Source organism: Scyliorhinus canicula, chromosome 10 (genome assembly GCF_902713615.1).
Source record: "Scyliorhinus canicula chromosome 10, sScyCan1.1, whole genome shotgun sequence".
Classification (NCBI taxonomy): Eukaryota; Metazoa; Chordata; class Chondrichthyes; order Carcharhiniformes; family Scyliorhinidae; genus Scyliorhinus; species Scyliorhinus canicula.
The window spans coordinates 145,030,270-145,052,267 of record NC_052155.1 but is presented as its reverse complement, the minus strand read 5'-3'; the positions used below and the strand labels follow the sequence as shown (position 1 = coordinate 145,052,267).

Below are 21,998 nucleotides of genomic sequence, written 5' to 3'. Positions count from 1 at the left end.
AAGGCCGGGTCGCCCCAGGAAACGCTTGGCCAAGGAGAAACGAGTCGAGGGGGGCGATTCGCAGCAATCCTCCTCCACTCCTGCTGTATCATCTGGGGATTCACTGAGACTAAGATAGACACTGAGTAAGTTGGCACGGGTGAAGGGCACAGTTTAGTTGTAGGGGCTAGGGCACCTGTAAATAATTGTTAATATTAAACGCACTGTTCCACCTTACTTGTAATACCGTGTGATTGTTCCACAGCCACAGGAATCGTGATGGTGACCGAGTGTCGCTGGGGGTGACGGGTGGTGAAACCTCGGTGCCGGGTGTGCAGTCCCTGCCCCTACCCCCCTCCCACAGCTAGCCCACGCGGGCACGTGATGGAGTGTCAGTGACGAACTCAGCGGCCACCAAGGTGGATGGTTCAGCTATTGCCATGGGTCAGACTCTCTCTAACGATTCTGAGCTCACAGCTCTTCGCAGAGCGGGCTGTCATCATTCCACATGGCACTGATCACACCCGCTGACACAGCCATCAATGTTGTGCCATTCGGTCTGGACCCAGTGATAAGCGTCATGTCGAAGTGGAGCAGTGTACACTGAGGGGGGGGGGGTTGTGGTGGTGGCAGTTGTGTGGTGACCCTCTGCATGACTAGCGATGCAGGTGGTGGTTTGGTGTTCATCGGGGACGTCACATGCGATGCGTGAACCATGCTGCCACCATGGCGTCGCGTGCCCGCCGTCCTTGCCGGGTCCGTTGTGCCGCCTCCTGGACATCACCAGCACCTGGGTCGTGTCTGCGTGCTGCGCCCGCCACTCCGCCAGCGTCCTCCTCCTCCTCCTCCTCCTCCTCCTCCTCCTCCTCCTCCTCCTCTGTGCTGGCACCACTGCCACTAGCTTCTCCCTCCGCCTCCTGCAACAGGTCATCTCCCCTCTGCATCGCGATGTTGTGCAGCGCACAGCAGACCACTACAATGCGAGCGACCCTGTCGGCCTGGTACTGCAGGGCCCCTCCGGAGCGGTCCAGGCACCTGAATCTCATCTTCAGGAGGCCAAGGCAGCGCTCCACCACACCCCTGGTTGCTGCATGGGCCTCGTTGTATCGTGTTTCCGCATTGGTCTGAGGCCTCCGTATAGGCGTCATCAGCCAAGACCTCAGCGGATAACCCCTGTCACCTAGCAACCAGCCCCTCAGCCGGGGGGGGACGTCCCTCAAACATCGCAGGGATGAACGACTGCGCTAGTATGTAGGAGTCAAGCACACTCCCTGGGAACCTTGCACAGACGTTCATGAACCTCATGTGGGGGTCGCATACCACCTGGACATTAATGGAGTATGTCCCCCTCCTGTTTGTGAACACGTCCCTGTCCACAGCAGGCGGGCGCATGGGGACGTGAACACAGTCGATTGACCCCTGAACCCTCGGTATCCCGGCCACACTGGCAAATCCACGGACTCGTGAGTCTTGACTTGCTCGGTCCTCGGGAAAGGTGATGTAGCGATCGGCGATGGCATAGAGGGCGTCGGTCACATCCCGGATGCACCTGTGCACCGATGACTGGGAGATCCCAGAGACGTCCCCGCTCGGAGACTGGAAGGAGCCGGTAGCATAGAAGTTCAGAGCGACCGTCACCTTGATGGCTACCGGGATCGCGTGTCCTCCCCCCGTTCCACGTGGGGCGAGGTGCGACAGGAGTTCGCAGATATGTATCACCGTCTGCCTACTCAGCCGGAGTCTTCTCCTGCAGGTGATGTCCGGCATTGTTAGGAAAGAGACCCGGACACGGTACACCCTCGGCTTTGGTCGTCGCCTCTGACGCCGTGGCTGCACCCTCACTCTCTCCTCTTCCTCTTCCTCCTCCTCCTCCTCCTCCTCCTCCTCCTCCCCCCCCCATGCTGCTCGACGACTGGCAACTCCTCGGCCCTTCCCTCTGCTGCTGCAGCTGGCCCTGCAGCCACTGCGGGTTGTGGGTGTGGATGCTGCTGCATCTCCAAATCCAGTAGAGCTGCCCCAACCACTGCGCAGAACATAGCCGTTCTGTTCCCATGCATCGTGCCAACCTACAGAAGGGTGGTGGGGGGCAGAGAAACGGGACATGTTAGACGGACGTTAGTCGACACCTCGGCAGCCGCCAGCCATGGGATACCAGTGTGTCCCGGTGGCCTGGTCGCGCTGCTGACACGCGGTCAGCCTAACCCCTGGTCACTTTCTGCATCCAACGGCCAGTAAACTATGGCCTCCTCACGGGTGCGTCAGTGGCCTGTGGCCGGAAGCCACAGGGGAACCAGCGGCCGTGTCCTCGTCACCTGCACACCATGGCATGGTGGCAGACATTTTGTTACGGGGTTGGACGGCTCACTCTCTACCTAACCCCCCCCCTCCGTCGCCCCCCACTGCCCCCTCCGTCTCCCCCACTGCCCCCTCCGTCTCCCCCACTGCCTCCCCCGTCTTCCCCCACTGCCCCCTTCGTCTCCCCCACTGCCCCCTCCGTCTCCCCCACTGCCCCCTCCGTCTCCCCCACTGCCACCTCCATCTCCCTCACTGCCCCCTCCGTCTCCCCCACTGCCACCTCCGTCTCCCCCACTGCCCCCTCCGTCTCCCCCACTGCCCCCTCCGTCTCCCCCACTGCCTCCCCCGTCTCCCCCCCACTGTCCCCGCTCTGGACCCCCTCCCGTTCCCAGGGATGCCTTCCCCGTTGTGGCCAGACTCGAGCGGTGCGCTGAACGGTGCGCTGAGCGGTGCGCAGAGTGGTGCCCTGACCTCCTCCAAGCAGTCGTCAGCCAGGCCGACTGGTTGACGAATTTAAAAAGCAGGTGTGTTTCACGACGTCCAAACAGGGCGCCATGACGTCGGGACTTCGGCCCATCTGGGCCGGTGAATAGCGGGGGGGCTCTCAGTGGCGATTCTGGTCGTGTCAGGGGCGGGAAGGAGGCGTTTGTCGGGAAACGCGACTCCGACAATTTGCGGGGTTCGGAGAATAGCGGGAGGGCGTCGGAACAGCGTCGCTGTAAAAATTTCCGACGCCCGCTATTCTCCGACCCGTCGTGAGTCCGGAGAATCTCGCCCATGTTTCTGGAACCTACCTCTTCATTCACCTGAGGAAGGAGCAGTGCCCGAAAGCTCGAGACAAACCTTTTGGACTTTAACCTGGTTTTGTATGACATCTTTCTGTGGTCACCCCAGTCCAACACCAGCATCTCCACATCAGGAAGGCAGACAGCATTGTCAGAGATCCCTCCCACCCAGGCTTTGCCCTCTTCCAGACCCTTCCATCAGGCAGAAGATACAGAAGTCTGAAGACTCGCACATCCAGACATAGGAAAGCTTTCTCCCCACAGTTACTAGACTCCTTAACGACTCTCCCTTGGACTGATCTGTTCCTTGTAAGAACACTACTCACAACGCCCTATGCTGCTCTTGCTCGTGTATTTGCTTTGTTTGGCCCTTCTTCCACACTGAAACGTTTCACTATTTGTTGATGTACTATTTGTTAATGTACTTTGTAGATTAATCTTTTTGTCTCCTATGTAAGTACTATGTACATTCCCTTGGCCACAGAAAAATTCTTTTCACTGTACTACGGTGCAAGTGACAATAAATCAACCAATCAATCTCATGTTTAAAGAGCAGAGGAGGAAGAACTCTTTCCCTACCTCACAAATACTGTCACACCCCTGCTCTTGATGACGTCAATGTGAGATCGACCTTAGTTTGCCTCACACAGTGTTGCTGGTGAGAACATCCTTTATTGATGTTAAAATTCTTCTCATTGAGTTTTGTAATGTACAAAAACACACCCAAGATGTTTAAAGTGTGTATTTACATTTACTTAAAAAGTGCTTAATTGTGATATGTACAATGTGTAACCATGGTGAACTCATTAGTGCTGTATTTGTGTCCACGCCTGTGGTTTATAGGGAATATAAGAACATCTCTTTTCATCCAAAGGTGGTAGGGATTTGGGAGTAGAGGCAGAAACCTTCAACTCAGTTAAATGGTGTTTGGATGTGTACCTGAAATCCTGGAACCTCTAGGGCTACAAACCCAGCGCTGTAAAATGGGATTTGTCTGAGTGACTCACTTTTCAGCCAACGCAGACACAATGGGCAGAGTGACCTCCTTCTGTGCCATAAACCTTTGTACATTTTCTGAATATCTGAAAGGATGGATTGTGCTGAGATCTGGAAGAGGGAGAGGGAAGAGGACTGGCAGTACGTGATATGCACCCTAGGAGAGCCAGCAAGGACACGAATGGCTGAATGGCCTTCTGTGCTGTAACTATGCTATTCTCTATGGTTGTAAGAAACCCTCTCCTCCATCCATGTTTCCTCACAGCAGGTGGAGGCAGGCTGCTCACTTCTCGTTATGTGTGGCAATAACGAGTGCGGTGGCCTGCCTCATTCTGCAGGCACCCGTTGGGATCCTCCTTCAGATTGTGATCTCTGTACGGGCAGCCATGGTCACTAATGCCTTGTGGAGCAGACGAGAGAACAAGTGGAGGGGCTGGAGAGATGGAGGAAGTTGAGGGTGCTGAGGAGCTATCAGTACCTTCACCCTCCTCAGTGACCTGCGCAGCCCTGGGTTGTCCTTCTGGTGCACAGCAGTCAGGCATTCCAGCAACTGCTGTGCCAACAGTGTGACTGTCTTGCTCAGGATATACAGCTCCTCATTTAATCCATGTATGCCAGCATTCATGCTCTGAGCACACTGATCCTGGCTACTGAGGGTGGTTTGCACCCTCTCTTGGCCGACATGATGCTCTCACATCCACACTGAGTGTTGCTACATGTGTCTCTCCATGAGACTGGCAATCTCTCATGATCAGAACTCATGCAGTTGAGGCCCTGCAGTCCACCATGATGGACTCCCCCACTCACAGTGTGCGAGCCCGCATTGCCTCAGGGAATTCTGCCAGATGTCCACACGTCCGCATCAGATTTGCCAAATGCTGTTCCCCAAACTCCCCAGGGCCAGTAAAATTCTGGTGCAAAGTTTATTAGTCTCCTGTGGTATATGATTATTTCATCCTTTAGGCAAGCAGTTCTTCAGTTTTTCAAGTTGCTGCATTGAGTGCAACCAATTATTACTGCAGTAAACATAACACCTACTTCACTGTCCACTAATTTTAGAGGTGCACTTTTTGAAAATACTATATTATTTAAATAAATTTTGATCAGAAGCACAATATTGATTGTCACAAAACACTTTGGATGATATTGTCTGAGCTGGCTGCAGACAGTCAGTAAAAAAACTGACTCCCCTTAAAAACAAGTTTGATTTCCCTGAATTTAACATGTGGGATGGGCTATGAGAAATATCCAATAGAATTAGTGGAGCTTGTCCAGGCTACGAAAAAGCAGGAAGAAAGTTGAACAAATTCCTTGCAAGCTACGAACCAGCTGTTTTGTTTCTAGCATGCACGATGGTAGGTGATCCTTTGGAACTTTAACTGCTTCAGATCTCCACAAAGAACAGCGCAGGCCTGTTTTACTACACAAGGTAAGCTTATTATTGCCAACTGACTTTGTAAATTGAGATTGTGTTGGATTTTGTTCCAAGAACTGGGTGGTTATGATAAACGTCAGCGTTATAATTTTTAATTGCATTGTTTTTAAAATACTCATGTGAAAAGAACTGGCAATGCTTTTTAGTTGATTGGAGGGGAAGATCTTTTGCAAAACATGTCAAACCAATAGTGTGGCTACACAAATGCTTCAGCTACAAAGTTACAATTGTTTTCAAAAGTAGTAAATTTAGAGATTAATTTCGATCCTTGTTTCCTTGACAAAGCACAAACAAATCTGTAATGGGTTTATAGGACTCCAGTCATTGTACTTTCAAAGATTCAAACAGGAGAGATAACCGAAGAGGAAACAACATGTCCAGTTGGGAAACATGATGAAAAATGATTGGCAGTATCCAAAGTGCTTGGGTAATTCCTGTCTCTTACTCCGGGTAATTAAGCTTTCCTAGTTTAGATTACACTCACTGATGTGTCTTAGCAACCTATAACTTCAAGGATATCCTTACTGCCTCTGATCACTAGCTCAAATAAACAGAAAACTTATATTTATTTAATACAAGATTCTACTTCTGAAAAGCTGCACATTATCACTACACCACCTCATTTTAGGCTTTAACTGCTTAATTAATTTTACGGGAAGTAGTTTACATAGTAAATAAAAAATAGTGTTGTAATATTTTTATTAACACTCAACTATACTAGTCTCTTGAAATAAGGAACATAATAATGTTTCCTGACCTTTATATTAAGCTCAAAGTTTACAATTAACCTAAGTACGTGCATAGTTACAGTCACAAGAATTTTTACAGCACAGAAAGAGACCCTTCGGCCCATCGAGTCTGTGCTGGCCATCAAGCACCTATTTACTCTAATCCCATTTTCTAGCACTTGGCCCGTAGCCTTGTATGCTATGGCATTTCAAGTGCTCACCTAAATACTTCTTAAATATTGTGAGGGTCCCTGCTTCTACCACCCTTTCAGGTGGTGAATTCTAGATTCCCTCCACCCTCTGGGTGAAAATCTTTTCCTCACATCTCCTTTAAATCTCCTGCCCCTTATCTTAAATCTATACCTCCTGGTTATTGACCCCTCCGCTAAGGAGAAAAGTTTCTTCCTATTCACCCCAACTATGCCTCTCAAAATTTTATACACCTCAATCATGTCCTCCGTCAGCCTTGTGTACTCCCAAGGAAAACAATCCAGCCTATCCTAACAATAATAATCTTTATTAGTGTCACAAGTAGGCTTAAATTTACACTGCAATGAAGTTACTGTGAAAATCCCCTCGTCGCCACATTCCGGCACCTGTTCGGGTACAGAGAGGGAGAATTCAGAATGTCGAATTCACCTAACAGCGCATCTTTCGGGACTTGTGGGAGGAAACCAGAGCATTCGGAAGAAACCCACGCAGACGCGGGGAGAACGTGCAGACTCCATACAGACGGTGACCCAAGTCGCGAATCAAACCTGAGTCCCTGGCGCTGTGAAGCAAACAGTGCCAACCACTGTGCTACCATGCCGCCCTCTGTTTCTCTTGATAGCTGAAATACTGCAGCCGAGGCACTTTTCCAGTGCAATCACATTCTTCCTATAGTGTGGCAACCAGAATTGCACACAGTACTCCAGTGTTTTATACAGGTGCGTTTTTTCATGATTTCCTTCAAACATCTGAAGTGTTTGGTAGGGTTCTAGTGGATATGTAGGTCACCGCTAAGGCTGATCTGCATCTGGATGGTTCTGCTGTAAATAGGACATGATAATGCAGTTGATTGAATTTTGGGCGAGTTGGTGGCTCATGACTTTCTCTTCTTGTGTTTTCTCTCTTGCCTCTGATGCATTTGTTTTTAAAGGAGATGGGACCGCTTTTTATTCATTATGCCAGCCCCAGCAACCCTGGGTGATCTCCTGCTAGTACTTGTGGTCGATATCAAAACTCCCTTGTAACGCTTCATTTGATCACCATGAAAACGGACCCCAGATTGACTTTGGTAAGTGAGTGTCAGGTATTCTGGCAACATGACCAGCCCAACTCGATTGTGACTGTCTCAATATGGTGTGGATGCTTGGCTTGTTGGCTCAGGGTGAGCAACGCAGTGCCTGGCATTTTGTCCTGTCTTCTGATCTTCAGAAGCTTCTGAAGGCAGCTCAAATGAAAGTGGCTGAGCTTTTTGACATGACACTGGTACACAGTCCAAGGTTTGCATTTGCAGAGTGGAATGCGCAAGACGATTTTTGATTTGGTCGGCAGACTTGCATGTTTCCATTCCCAGACTGATTGAAAGTCTACCAAAGATGGCTTAGGCAATTTGTCCATGTGTCTTAGTCAGCTCAAGAGAGTGTGCTGATGTGATAAGTGAATTTAACCATTGCAGACTAATTCTGGCCATGGACTGAAACCTTGGCCTTGAGATAGAGTTTTCCTGGAGCGGGCCGGTACAGGACTTCAATTTACCCTGTGCTAATCGTAAGGCCGAAGTTGATGCTTGCATTGGAGAACAAGTCTATTCCTATATTGCATTCCCTGCTCTGAACCGGCAGTGAGTGAGCAGCCACTGGCAAATAAGAAATTGCAAAGTATATCCTTGGAGATCTTGGTCTTAGCTTGGATTCATCGGAAATTGAACAGCATCTCATTCATGCGATTTCTGCTTTCAATGCCAGGATCCATGGATGGCTTTGGAGAGCATGGCAGAGAAAATCAAGCTGAAGAGAGTGTTGGCATAAGCAACATCCCTGCTTAATTCAATCAGTGGCTGGGAATGGATCAGAAGACTCACCATCATCCAGTACCATCATGGAACTGATGAACCATTATAATGAATTTCTCAGGGCAACCAAATTTCCCCATTACTTTCCAAAGGCTCCCATGGCTGACAGTATCAAAGGCCTTGGTCAGGTGAACAAATATGGTGTAGAGATCCATGTTCTGTACTTGAAATTTCTGTCCTTGGAGCTGTCTAACTGCTAACACCATGGGCGGGATGGTCCGTTGGCTGATGTGAAACATGATTGGACAGAGAAAACTAAGATGGTGGCGGATGCCAATTTGGGCGGCACAGTAGCACAGTGGTTGGCACTGTTGCTTCACAGCTCCAGGGTCCCAGGTTTGATTCCCGGCTTGGGTCACTGTCCGTGTGGAGTCTACAGGTTCTCCCCGTGTTTGCGGGGGTTTCCTCCGGGTGATCCGGTTTCCTCCCACCAGTCCCAAAAGACGTGTTTGTTAGGTGAATTGGACATTCTGAATTCTCCCCCTGTGTCCTTGAACAGGCGCCGGAATGTGGCGACAAGGGGCTTTTCACAGTAACCTCACTGCAGTGTTAATGTAAGCCTACTTGTGACAAAAAAGATTATTATTAGTGACGCCAAATCGCTATTCTCCGTCACTTCGACAGCGGTGTCAATGCAGTCAAGAACATATGTACAGTAAACACTGTTTGCACGTCATTAGTGGGCCCGACCCGGTATTGTCCGAGGCCTCCGTGATGCTCCACCTCCCGAATTTCTAATGGTGCGGTTCACTTGTGCTTTTAAAAATTGTTAAACCGGCATCATGGCTGCAGAGGGAGAGAGGGGGGTATGGAAGGTGTACAACATCGGCATAGTTTGCTGACAGTTGTGTCACTGACCAGGAGACTTCTGCCAGGGTTGGGGGGAGTAGTGGGGGTTGACCAGAAGGTGGGCTGTGTGGTTGGGGTGGATGAGCACGGAACACGATTGCTGCAGTCGGCAAGGCAGCCATGTAGCTGCACTCGCCGCTAACAGCCCACTGTGAACACAGATCATATAGGTGTCCCCCCATGTCATCCCAACTGGGTGCCCTTTGGCCCCAGCTGACCCATCAGTTGTATGGACGCACTCCAACACACCCAATGCCATCTTGTTGGTTGGGATGAGTGTGTGTGGGGAGTGAAGTGTATATATGCGGCTGCAGCTTGTCAGGCTCCCGAGTGTCAATCACGGATCTGGTGAATCCTGCACCATTTCTCATTGGGATCGATTGCTAGCCACTCCACAATCACTGAATCGATCCAGATTCGGCTGTCTGCTAGTTCTGCTGTCGTGAAAGTCCACGAATCCTGTGTCGGCGTCAACACTTATGGCGGGATTCTCTGTTGCCCAATGCCGATATCATAATCAGCGATCGGGCGGAGAATCCCTTCCTGCGCCCAAATCGGGTGCGGCACCGATTTGACGTCGGGTTTTCTCGTCTCCGCCCCCTCTGATATGGCATCATTGCGTTGTGCACGACACGGCGTTGAAACGGGGAATCCCGCCCCATATCAGTGGTTCCTCAACCTTCTCTGAAAGTGCACTGACTCTGTAGATTCATTGAGCCATATTTTCAACTGGAAGCCTCAGTCAGTTCCAAATGAAAAAAGAGCTGATGCAAATCTGGTGTGAAAGATGAAGTCCACCCACTTTTACAGTATAGTTAATTTGAATAATTATTGAAATGGACAAAGAGTCATCTGAGATTCAATAGGGCAAGGGTATTCAGAGGCAAATTGTAGGCAAGTCAAATTTCGAGATTAGGAAAAATAAAGGGAGCTATCACAAGAGAGGGAGAAACAACCTGATAAAACTTCAAAAACCTTGTTAACCCTCTGCACTCCTCATCTTCTTGACCCAGAAGCAGTGCTGAACAGACACTTACCAGTTGGATCCAGCCATTCGCACCTCAGCCATGTTTCCCAGGCCTGGGAAAACTGGTTCACATCAGTTAAATCTGAAACTATGGTGATTTGAAGCTTCATTAATGTATTTAAATATGCCTCTAGTGGGCAAGTTTATTTCTCTCCTCTCCCAACCAACCAAGTGAAAGCAGATTTTGGCACATCAGAGGTAGTTTGTGGCTGGACTTCTGGGGCGGAATTCTCCGACCCCCCAGGTGCCCCCACGGTGGCCTGGCCTGCGATCAGGGCCCACCGATCGGCGGGCGAGCCTGTGCCGTAGGGGCACTCTTTCTCTTCCACTCCGCCATGGCCTTCACCATGGAGTGGGGGGGGGGGGGGGGCAGAAGAGACCCTCTCCCCTACGCATGCGCCGGTATGACGTCAGCTGGCGAATGCCTTTCGACCCCGGCTGGCGGGGCGCCAAAGGCTGTTCGCGCCGGCCGGCGGAGCGGGAGCCACTCCGGCGCGGGCCTAGCCCCTCAATGTGAGGGCTTGGCCCCTAAAGGTGCGGAGAATTCCACACCTTTGGGGAGGCCCGACGCCGGAGTGGTTCGCGCCACTCCATCCCGCCGGGACCCCCCGCCCCGCCGGGTAGGGGAGAATCCCGGCCCTAATTTCAAACATGTCCCTCTCTTGCCCAAACGGTGACTCCGATATTCATTTAGATGGGCCTCAGTGAAGAGAGCTTCGTATAAGTTTTCAATTTCAAGTTCTATTACTGTTCCCCTCTTCTGCCTGTTACAGCGGAATATTGATTTTTAATTTCATTTGTTCTCCCTCAGTATCCTTCCCCGTGTTGAAATGGACCATGGTGTGTTTCCCAAACCCCAGTTCATGATGTCCAGTGTTAACCCAGCAGCAGGGGTGGAACAAAACTAGGAGTTGAAATTAAATGAAAATCGCTTATTGTCACAAGTAGGCTTCAAATGAAGTTCCTGTGAAAAGCCCCTAGTCTCTACATTCCGGCATCTGTTCGGGAGGCTGGTTCGGGAATTGAACCTTGGTCTGCTTACAAGCCAGCTATTTAGCCCACTGTGCTAAACCAGCTATTCACGCATTGGAAACCTGAGGGATGAATCCTGACACAATATTCACACTTACAAACATACAAGAATCTAAAGGTAGAGAAACAAACAGAAAGAAGGCACAAATTGTGGGTGACTTAAAAAAAACATCAAAAAAGATTTTGGCATTAATTCAGATCAGGAGAGTCCAGCAAGTCGATATCTAATGGAAGTTATCAAGTGGCTTTGTCAGGCAGAATTCTTGATCTTTATCCTCGGAACTTGGTTGTTGCTGTTGAAGATGCAAGAATGTAAGAATACACTTGAGTCCAATTTTCTCTTCTGAGGTTAAACCACAACTGAACTGAAGTTCAAAAGCTGTTTAATTAAAGTAATTCAAGCTGCTCTAGTCTCGGTCATACGACAGCGTGGCTTTAGGTCGAGCCATTCAGCTAACTGCACACTTTAAAGATTCTTGCTAAAACCCACCGTATTTTGAGCGGGTAACTGTGAAACCTTTAGCACACCTTTGGAGATGAGACGTCATGAATACCTCTGCCTTTGTCCAGAGTCGGCTAGTACAGACAACTTCGAGGGCCGAAGGGCCTGTTCTGTGCTGTACTGTTCTAAGTCTAAGTCTAAGACATCTCACCCTTCGTGTTGGCTTGGCTGAATGATTATACAATGCAAAGGGGTGTCACATTTCAGCAGCTTGATGAGTTGGCTGTTCATGTTTACGCTGCTCAGAAACTTCCAGAATTACCATCATTTGGCTAGCTGCAGCCATTCCCTCAGTCCAGCCATACTGATCATCTTTTAAAAAAGAGATGGGCGGGGGGGCGGGGGGGGGGGGGGGGCGGTTGGCCACATGATTTGAACATGGAAGCGGCTACTTTTTCAGAGCTCCAGCTCTGCTCACCTTTTAACTCGTTATTCTATCCATTTGCACACTTCTTTTATATCTTTACTCAGCATTCATAGGTTTTACTATGTTGCAATTTGTGTTGGTCAATATTTTAGCACTAGTGAGTCGAGACAAAATGCTTAAACCCTCGTTGATTCACGGCGGCTGGAAAAAGTTGGGATGGGGCCTTGTCATTAGTAGGTACAGCTGCTTTTGAGAGGCTTCCTGTCCTGATTGTGCAGTGTGTTTGTGCAGTGTGTTTCAACAGATGATGGATGGCTGCTAGTGATGATGTTGATTCATCCGAATAGCTCGGCTCTGCGGTGCAAGTCGTAAAAGTCCAATTTCAAGAGTTTTTTTTAAAAATAATTTTTATTCAAGTTTTTTAATAACAATAACAAATTTTCTCCCCGCAATTTAAAACAAACAAGGCGTGTTTCCACGCCAAAACAAAACATGAAAAGAACTCTCCCCCCCAAATAAATAATAACAAATAGCAATACAGGAAAGAAGAAAATAACATAACAAACCCACCGCCACAAAAACACACCCCCCCAACCACCCCTCCCTCCCACCCCGGTTGCTGCAGAGACCGACCACTCTCTACCCCTTCGCCAGGAAATCGAGAAAGGGCTGCCACCGCCGAAAGAACCCCTGTACCGACCCCCTCAGGGCAAACTTAACCTTCTCCAGCTTGATGAACCCGGCCATGTTGTTGACCTGGGGGCCGCGTATCCCTCCAGTGTAACAGAATCCTGCGCCGGGCTACTAGAGACACAAAGGCCAGAATGCCGGCCTCTCTCGCCTCCTGCACTCCCGGCTCCGAAGCTACCCCAAAGATCGTGAGCCCCCAGCCCGGCCTGACCCTAGACCCAACCACTTCCGACAAAATCCCCGCCACCCCCTTCCAAAACCCCTCCAGAGCCGGACATGCCCAAAACATATGGGTGTGGTTTGCCGGGCCACCCGAACACCTCCCACACCTGTCTTCCCCTCCGAAAAACCGGCTCATCCTTGCCCCCGTCATGTGAGCCCTGGGCAGCACCTTCAGCTGAATTAGGCTGAGCCGTGTGCAAGAGGAGGAAGAATTCACCCTCTCCAGGGCGTCCGACCACGTCCCATCCTCAATCTCTTCCCCTAGCTCTTCCTCCCATTTCACTTTGAGCTCATCTACTGAGGCCTCCTCCTCCTCCTGCATCAGTTGGTAAATAGCTGAGATCTTCCCCTCCCCGACCCACATCCCCGAAAGCACCCTGTCCTGCACCCACCTTGGCGGCAGCCGCGGAAACTCCTCCACCTGCCTCTTAACAAAGTCCCTGACCTGCATAAACCTAAAAGCGTTCCCAGGGGGGAGGTTCCACTTCCCCACCAGCTCCTCCAGAGTCGCGAACTTCCCATCCACGAAGAGGTCCCCAAACTGTCTGATGCCTGCCCTGTGCCAACTCCCAAATCCCCCACCCGTTCTCCCTGGCGCAAAACGGTGATTGCCCAGTATCGGGGCCCAAACTGAGGCCTTCATTTCCCCCCTATGCCGCCTCCACTGTCCCCAGATTTTGATAGACGCAACCACCACCGGACTCGTGGAGTACTTTGCCGGGGGGAGTGGAAGTGGGGCCGTCACCAAGGCCTCCAGACTCGTACCCGCACAGGATGCCACCTCCAATCTCTTCCATGCGTCACCCTCCCCTTCTGTCACCCACCTGCGAATCATCGCCACGTTCACCACCCAATAATATCCACACAGGTTGGGCAGTGCCAGGTCCCGTACCTCCATTCTTCGCTCCAAAAATACCCTCCTTACTCTCGGGGCCTTCCGCGCCCACACAAACCCCAGAATCGACTTATTCACCCTTCTAAAAAAAGCCTTCGGGATCAACATGGGGAGGCACTGGAAAAGAAACAAAAACCTCGGGAGCACCGTCATTTTAACCTACTGGATCCTGCCCGCCAATGAGAGAGGCAGCGCAGCCCACCTCCTGAACTCCTCCTCCATCTGCCCCACCAGCCTCGAAAAGTTAAGCCTATGCATAGCCCCCCAGGTCCTAGCCACATGGACCCCAAGATACCTAAAGCTCCCCTCAGCCCTCCTCAATGGGAGTTCCCCTGTCTCCCTCTCCTGACCCCCCGGGTGCAGGACAAACAGCTCGCTTTTCCCCACATTTAGCTTATATCCCGAAAAGTCCCCAAACTCCTCAAGTATTCTCAGCACCTCTGGCATCCCCTCAGCCGGGTCCGCGACATACAGCAGCAAATCATCTGCATTCAGTGATAACCGGTGCTCCTCCCCCCCCCCCCCCCCCCCCCCCCCCCTCCCGCACAATCCCCCTCCAACCCCTCGAGTCCCTCAGCGCCATGTCCAGGGGCTCAATTGCTAACGCGAAGAGCAGGGGAGACAAGGGGCACCCCTGCCTCGTCCCGCTGGAAAGCTGAAAGTCCTCTGACCTCCTCCCATTCGTCACCACACTCACCACCGGGGAGCTGTACAGCAACCTCACCCAGCTAATGAACCCCTCACCAAACCCAAACCCCCACAACACCTCCCACAGGTAACTCCACTCCACCCTATCAAAAGCTTTCTCCGCATCCATGTACGCCACTATTTCTGACTCCCCAGCCACCGGCGCCATCATCATAACATTCAGGAGCCTCCGCATGTTGGCATTCAATTGTCTTCCCTTTACAAACCCTGTTTGGTCCTCATGGATCACCGTCGGGACCACATCCTCCACCCTCCTGAACAGCACCTTTGCCAACAACTTGACATCTACATTAAGGAGCGAGATTCCAATTTCAAGAGTTGCATGGTGTTTTGAATGGGAGTATTGGAGGTGCATGAGGAAGTTCTTTGAACCATAGAATCCCTACAGCGCAGAAGGAGGCCATTTGGCCCATCGAGCCTGGACAGGCCCTTGTAAAGTGCACCTGACTTACACCCACCTCCTCCCTATCCCTGTAACCCTGTCATCCTACCTAACATTTTGGACACTATGGGGCATTTTAACATGGCCAATCCACTTAACCTGCACATCTTTGGAATGGTAACAAAGAGAACACTGTCCTCAGTGGATCAAGGGAGCACATTTAATCCTGTCTTTGAGACCTGGTGTTGGGTTGGCCTTCTGACTTCTGGTTCTATGTTGCCCTGTTCCTAATATCGGTTTGGAAGGGTTAGGGATAGCTGAGCCTGACGGGTCATCCTGCACCCCGCTGGAGTCTGGGTTGTAGGCTGCCTGTGCTCAGGTGAGACGGCATGCAAGGTTTTGTGTTTCGATCATTGGAACCCTTGCAAGATTCTGAAGAATGTCGCCGTCTTTGATCCTGCTTTATCCTTGATCTTTGCTTTCTTCATGTGCCAGTGAAGAAGTCTTTATTGTCATAACTGCCTCGCATCTGAGTTGTTAGCCTGGACTTCGCTCCTCGATAATTAGGTTGTTGCCTGTTGATGTTGTCAATTTATTTGCTTGCAGGGAAGTGAATAATTCGGTGTGATGTATTTTGAGCAGGTAACTGTGGAACCTACTTTCGAGGTCAGGCATCATGAATATTCTGCCTTTGACCAGAGCTGGCTAGTGCTGACATCTCGCCTGGTTATCCTGACTTAATAAGTTGATATCATGTCAAGCTAAAAGGGCTGAATTGGTGATTTTTGCAAAGTGTCTTTATCCTAATGTATCAGAGAGAGGAAGATGAGCAGAGCCGGAGCAGGAGGAGGGGTTGGGGGGTTGGGTTTGTACGATTAGTTCTACTTTCGCTATGTTCGAGGAAGGTCCCCCGAGAACCCTTTTCTTTTTCAAACCAAGGCTAACTGTTGAGGACTGGGATTTGTTTGGTGAGAATTGATACTTGGTGGTACCTGATCGTCTCCGAGGCATTCTGTAGTTACCTTACAGCTATCTGTTCTGGCCTGAGCCTAGAGAAGAGTTTAATTTGTGCTCTGAGTTTTCTTCTTTCTGTCATTTTGTTTTGAATCAATGGGCATGATGATGCCTCAACGCAAGAAGCATCAGGAATAAGGGGCGGAATTCACCGACCCCCCACAGGGTCAGAGAATCGCTCGGGGCCGGCGTAAATCCCGCCCCCGCCGTGGCCGGAATTCTCCGCCACCCGGGAATCGGCGGGTGCGGGAATCATGCCCCGCCGGTTGGCCTGCCCCCCGCGCTGATCGGCGTGCCCCCCGCGGTGATTCTCCGGCCCGCGATGGGCCGAAGTCCCGCCGCTGTCAGGCCTCTCCTGCTGATGTGGTTTAAACCACCTCTGTGCCGGTGGGATTGGTGGCGCGAGCGGGCCCCTGGAGTCTGGGGGGGGGGGGGGGGCCCGCGGGCCGATCGGATCGGGTGCCCCCACGGTGGCCTAGCCTGCGATCGAGGCCCACCGATCGGCGGGCGGGCCTGTGCCATGGGGGCACTCTTTTTCTTCTGCTGCCGCCACGGCCTCCACCATGGCTGAGGCGGAAGAGACCCCCTCCACTGCGCATGCACTGGTGGTGACGTCAGCGGCTGCTGACGCTCCGGCGCATGCATGGACTCACGCCGACCAAGGCCTTTCGCCCAGCCCTGACGCCGATCGGGAATTCCGCACCTTTGGGGAGGCCTGACGCCGGAGTGGTTGGTGCCACTCCGCTACGCCGGGACCCCCCGCCCCGCCGGGTAGGGGAGAATTTCGCCCAAGGTGGGTGAACTTAAGGCATGGATCGGTACTTGGGTCTACGATGTGGTGGCCATCACGGAAACTTGGATAGAAGAGGGCAGAAATGGTTGTTGGAGGTCCCTGGTTATAGATGTTTCAATAAGATTAGGGAGGATGGTAAAAGAGGTGGGGGCATGGCATTGTTAATTAGAGGTAGTATAACAGCTGCAGAAAGGCAGTACAAGGAGGATCTGCCTACTGAGGTAGTATGGGTTGAAGTCAGAAATAGGAAAGGAGCAGTCACCTTGTTGGGTGTTTTCTATAGGCCCCACAATAGCAGCAGAGATGTGGAGGGACAGATTGGGAAACAGATTTTGGAAAGGTGCAGATGTCACAGGGTAGTAGTCATGGGTGACTTCAACTTCCCAAACATTGAGTGGAAACGCTTTAGAACAAATAGTTTGGATGGGGTGGTGTTTGTGCAGTGTGTCCAGGAAGCTTTTCTAACACAGTATGTAGATTGTCCGACCAGAGGGGAGGCCATATTGGATTTAGTACTTGGTAATGAACCAGGGCAGGTGATAGATTTGTTAGTGGGGGAGCATTTTGGAGATAATGACCACAATTCTGGACTAATGGAGAGGGATAGGTGCGTGTAACAGGGCAAGGTTTACAATTGGGGGAAGGGTAAATACGATGTTGTCAGACAAGAATTGAAGTGCATAAGTTGGGAACATAGGCTGTCAGGGAAGGACACAAGTGAAATGTGGATCTTGTTCAAGGAACAGATACTATGTGTCCTTGATATGTATGTCCCTGTCAGGCAGGGAAGAGATGGTCGAGTGAGGGAACCATGGTTGACAAGAGAACAAATAACAAAGAAAATTACAGCACAGGAACAGGCCCTTTGGCCCTCCCAGCCTGCATCGATCCAGATCCTTTATCTAAACCTGTCTCCTATTTTCCAAGGTCTACTTCCCTCTGTTCCCGACCAATTCATATACCTGTCTAGATGCCTCTTAAATGATGCTATCGTGCCCGCCTCTAAAGAACCCTTCCCCATCGGGGAATTGAACCCCGGTCTCCCGCGTGACAGGCGGGGATACTAACCACTATACTAAGAGAGGTTGAATGTCTTGTTAACAGGAAGACGGAGACTTATGTTAGGCTGAGGAAACAAGGTTCAGACAGGGCGCTGGAGGGATACAAGATAGCCAGGAGGGAACTGAAGAAAGGGATTAGGAGAGCTAAGAGAGGCATGAAAAATCTTTGGCGGATAGGATCAAGGAAAACCCCAAGGCCCTGTGAGAAATATGAGAATGACTAGAGCGGGGGTAGGTCCGATCAAGGACAGTAGCGGGAGATTGTGTATTGAGTCTGAAGAGATAGGAGAGGTCTTGAATGAGTACTTTTCTTCAGTATTTACAAATGAGAGGGGCCATATTGTTGGAGACGACAGTGTGAAACAGAGTGGTAAGCTCGAGAAGGTACTTGTTAGGAAGGAAGATGTGTTGGGCATTTTGAAATATTTGAGGATAGACAAATCTCCCGGGCCTGACGGGATATATCCAAGGATTCTATGGGAAGCAAGAGATGAAATTGCAGAGCCGTTGGCAATGATCTTTTCATCCTCACTGTCAACAGGGGTGGTACCAGGGGATTGGAGAGTGGCGAATGTCGTGCCCCTGTTCAGAAAAGGGAATAGGGATCACCCTGGGAATTACAGGCCAGTTAGTCTTACTGCAGAGTCAGCACAGATTTATGAGGGGTAGGTCTTGCCTTACAAGTCTTATTGAATTCTTTGAGGAGGTGACCAAGCATGTGGATGAAGGTAAAGCAGTGGATGTAGTGCACATAGATTTTAGTAAGGCATTTGATAAGGTTCCCCATGGTAGGCTTATGCAGAAAGTAAGGAGGCATGAGATAGTGGGAAATTTGGCCAGTTGGATAACGAACTGGCTAACCAATAGAAATCAGAGATTGGTGGTGGATGGCAATATTCAGCCTGGAGCCCAGTTACCAGTGGCGTACCGCAGGGATCAGTTCTGGGTCCTCTGCTGTTTGTAATTTTCATTAATGACTTGGATGAGGGAGTTGAAGGGTGGGTCAGTAAATTTGCAGATGATACGAAGATTGGTGGAGTTGTGGATAGTGAGGAGGGCTGTTGTTGGCTGCAAAGAGACATAGATAGGATGCAGAGCTGGGCTGAGAAGTGGCAGATGGAGTTTAACCCTGAAAAGTGTGAGGTTGTCCATTTTGGAAGGACAAATATAAGTGCGGAATACAGGGTTAACGGTAGGGTTCTTGGCAATGTGGAGGAGCAGAGAGATCTTGGGGTCTATGTTTATAGATCTTTGGAAGTTGCCACTCAAGTGGATAGAGTTGTGAAGAAGGCCTATGGTGTGCTAGCGTTCATTAGCAGAGGGATTGAATTTAAGAGCCGTGAGGTGATGATGCAGCTGTGTAAAACCTTGGTGAGGCCACATTTGGAGTACTGTGTGCAGTTCTGGTCGCCTCATTTTAGGAAGGATGTGGAAGCTTTGGAAAAGGTGCAAAGGAGATTTACCAGGATGTTGCCTGGAATGAAGAGTAGGTCTTATGAGGAAAGGTTGAGGGTGCTAGGCCTTTTCTCATTAGAACGGGGAAGGATGAGGTGCGACTTGATAGAGGTTTATAAGATGATCAGGGGAATAGATAGAATAGACAGTCAGAAACTTTTTCCCCGGGTGGAACAAACCATTACGAGGGGACATAAATTTAAGGTGAATGGTGGAAGATATAGGGGGGATGCCAGAGGTAGGTTCTTTACCCAGAGAGTAGTGGGGGCATGGAATACACTGTCTGTGGAAGTAGTTGAGTCGGAAACATTAGGGACCTTTACGCGGCTATTGGATAGGTACATGGATTATGGTAGAATGATGGAGTGTAGATTAATTTGTTCTTAAGGGCAGCACGGTAGCATTGTGGATGGCGCAGTTGCTTCACAGCTCCAGGGTCCCAGGTTCGATTCCAGCTTGGGTCGCTGTCTGTGGGGAGTCTGCACATCTTCCCCCTGTGTGCATGGCTTTCCTCCGGGTGCTCTGGTTTCCTCCCACAGTCCAAAGATGTGCATGTTGGGTGGATTGGCCATGATAAGTTGTCCTTAGTGTGCAAAATTGCCCTTAGTGTTGGGTGGGGTTGCTGGGTTGTGGAGATAGGGTGGAGGTGTTGACCTTGTGTAGGGTGCTCTTTCCGGGGGCCAGTGCAGACTCGGTGGGCGAGTGGCCTCCTTCTGCAGTGTAAATTCTATGATAATCTATGATTAATCTAAGACAAAGGTTCGGCACAACATCGTGGGCCGAAGGCCTGCTCTGTGCTGTATTTTTCTATGTTCTATGTTCTATGATGTAGGCCTGTGAAGTTGCCTGTATCCTGTTTTGCGGGACCTACAAGAGCAGCAGGGTGGCACAGTGGCTCGCATTGTTGCCTCACAGCGCCAGGGACCTGGGTTCAATTCCGGCTCGGGTGACTGTGTGAAGTTTGCACTTTCTCCCTGTGTCTGCGTGGGTTTTTCCGGGTGCTCTGGTTTCCTCCCACAGTCCAAAGATGTGCCGGTTAGGTGAGGTTATGGTGATAGGCTGGGGTTCTGGGTAGGTGCTCTTTCAGAGGGTTGGCGCAAACCTGATGGGGGGAATAGCCACTCTCTGCACTGTAGGGATTCTATGGATATTCATGGAACATAGAACATTACAGCGCAGTACAGGCCCTTCGGCCCACGATGTTGCGCCGACCTGTGAAACCCCTCTAAAGTCCCTCTACACTATTCCCTGATCGTCCATATGCCTATCCAATGACCATTTGAATGCGTTTAGTGTTGGCAAGTCCACTACTGTTGCAGGCAGGGCATTCCATGCCCTTACTACTCTGAGTAAAGAACCTACCTCTGACATCTGTCCTATATCTATCTCCCCTCAGTTTAAAGCTATGTCCCCTCGTGCTGGACATCACCATCCGAGGAAAAAGGCTCTCAATGTCCACCCTATCTAATCCTCTGATCATCTTGCATGCCTCAATTAAGTCACCTCGTAGCCTTCTTCTCTCTATCGAAAACAGCCTCATGTCCTTCAGCCTTTCCTCATATGTTCTTCCCTCCATACCAGGCAACATTCTTGTAAATCTCCTCTGTACCCTTTCCAATGCTTCCACATCCAGAACTGGCGACCAGAACTGCACACAATACTCCAAATGCGGCCGCACCAGAGTTTTGTACACCTGCAACATGACCTCATGGCTCCGAAACTCAGTTCCTCTACCAATAAAAGCTAACACACCGTACGCCTTCTTCACAACCCTCTCAACCTGGGTGGCAACTTTCAGGGATCTATGGACATGGACACCGAGATCTCTCTGCTCGTCCACACTACCAAGAATCTTACCATTAGCCCAGTACTCTGCCTTTCTGTTATTCCTTCCAAAATGAATCACCTCACACTTTTCTGCATTAAACTCCATTTGCCACCTGTCAGCCCAGCTCTGCAGCTTATCTATGTCCCTCTGTAACTTGTAACATCCTTCTGCACTGTCCACAACTCCACCGACTTTAGTGTCATCTGCAAATTTACTCACCCATCCTTCTACACCCTCCTCCAGGTCATTTATAAAAATGACAAACAGCAACGGCCCCAAAACAGATCCTTGTGGCACACCACTAGTAACTGGACACCAGTCAGAGCATTTCCCATCAACCACCACTCTTTGTCTTCTATCAGCTTTCATGAATGGAATATGTTGGGGATTTTGTTCCTGATTTATCCGGTCTTATTTGTTCCCATTCTTGCGATGACCTTTGTATTATGCTATACCAGTTGTACATTGAGACCTCCTCCTCTTTTGTTTGTTTTGAGGTGATTTTTGTAAAAATGGAAAAGTCAAGAAAATGACTTTTAAAAACACAGTTTAAACGGGATAATTGGGGGGAAAAATGCTTTTTGCGCTTTCTCAACATGACAGTGCCATAAATTTGTTCTTCGTGGACTGCATGCTTTTCAAATTGGTCAAATCAGTTTTATCAGAAGATGAAATGGTACGCGATTTCATGTAAAACTTCCTCTTATTTTTGAGTATTTCAGCAATCAGCATGTGCTCATATTAATGACCAGGAATTGTACTTCACTATTTTCTTCAAATGTTCAAATGTTACACATGCTGTGTCCTCCTCTCTGGTTTTTCAAACTTCATTTTCAATATACAGTCCATTTGCAGCTGATGAAGTGACAAGGAATCATAGAATCAGGAGGCCATTC

At 50.1% G+C, this 21,998-nt stretch overlaps 1 protein-coding gene across 1 annotated transcript in view; it reads left to right on the top strand.

Annotated features, from left to right (window-relative positions):
* The first annotated feature begins 5,365 nt into the window (after positions 1-5,365).
* itprid1 (ITPR interacting domain containing 1) overlaps positions 5,366-21,998 on the top strand; it is a 269,051-nt gene continuing 252,418 nt past the window's right edge. The window contains exon 1 of the mRNA XM_038809821.1: positions 5,366-5,484. The gene's annotated coding sequence lies outside the window, so the exon portion shown is untranslated. The remainder of the gene's footprint in view (positions 5,485-21,998) is intronic.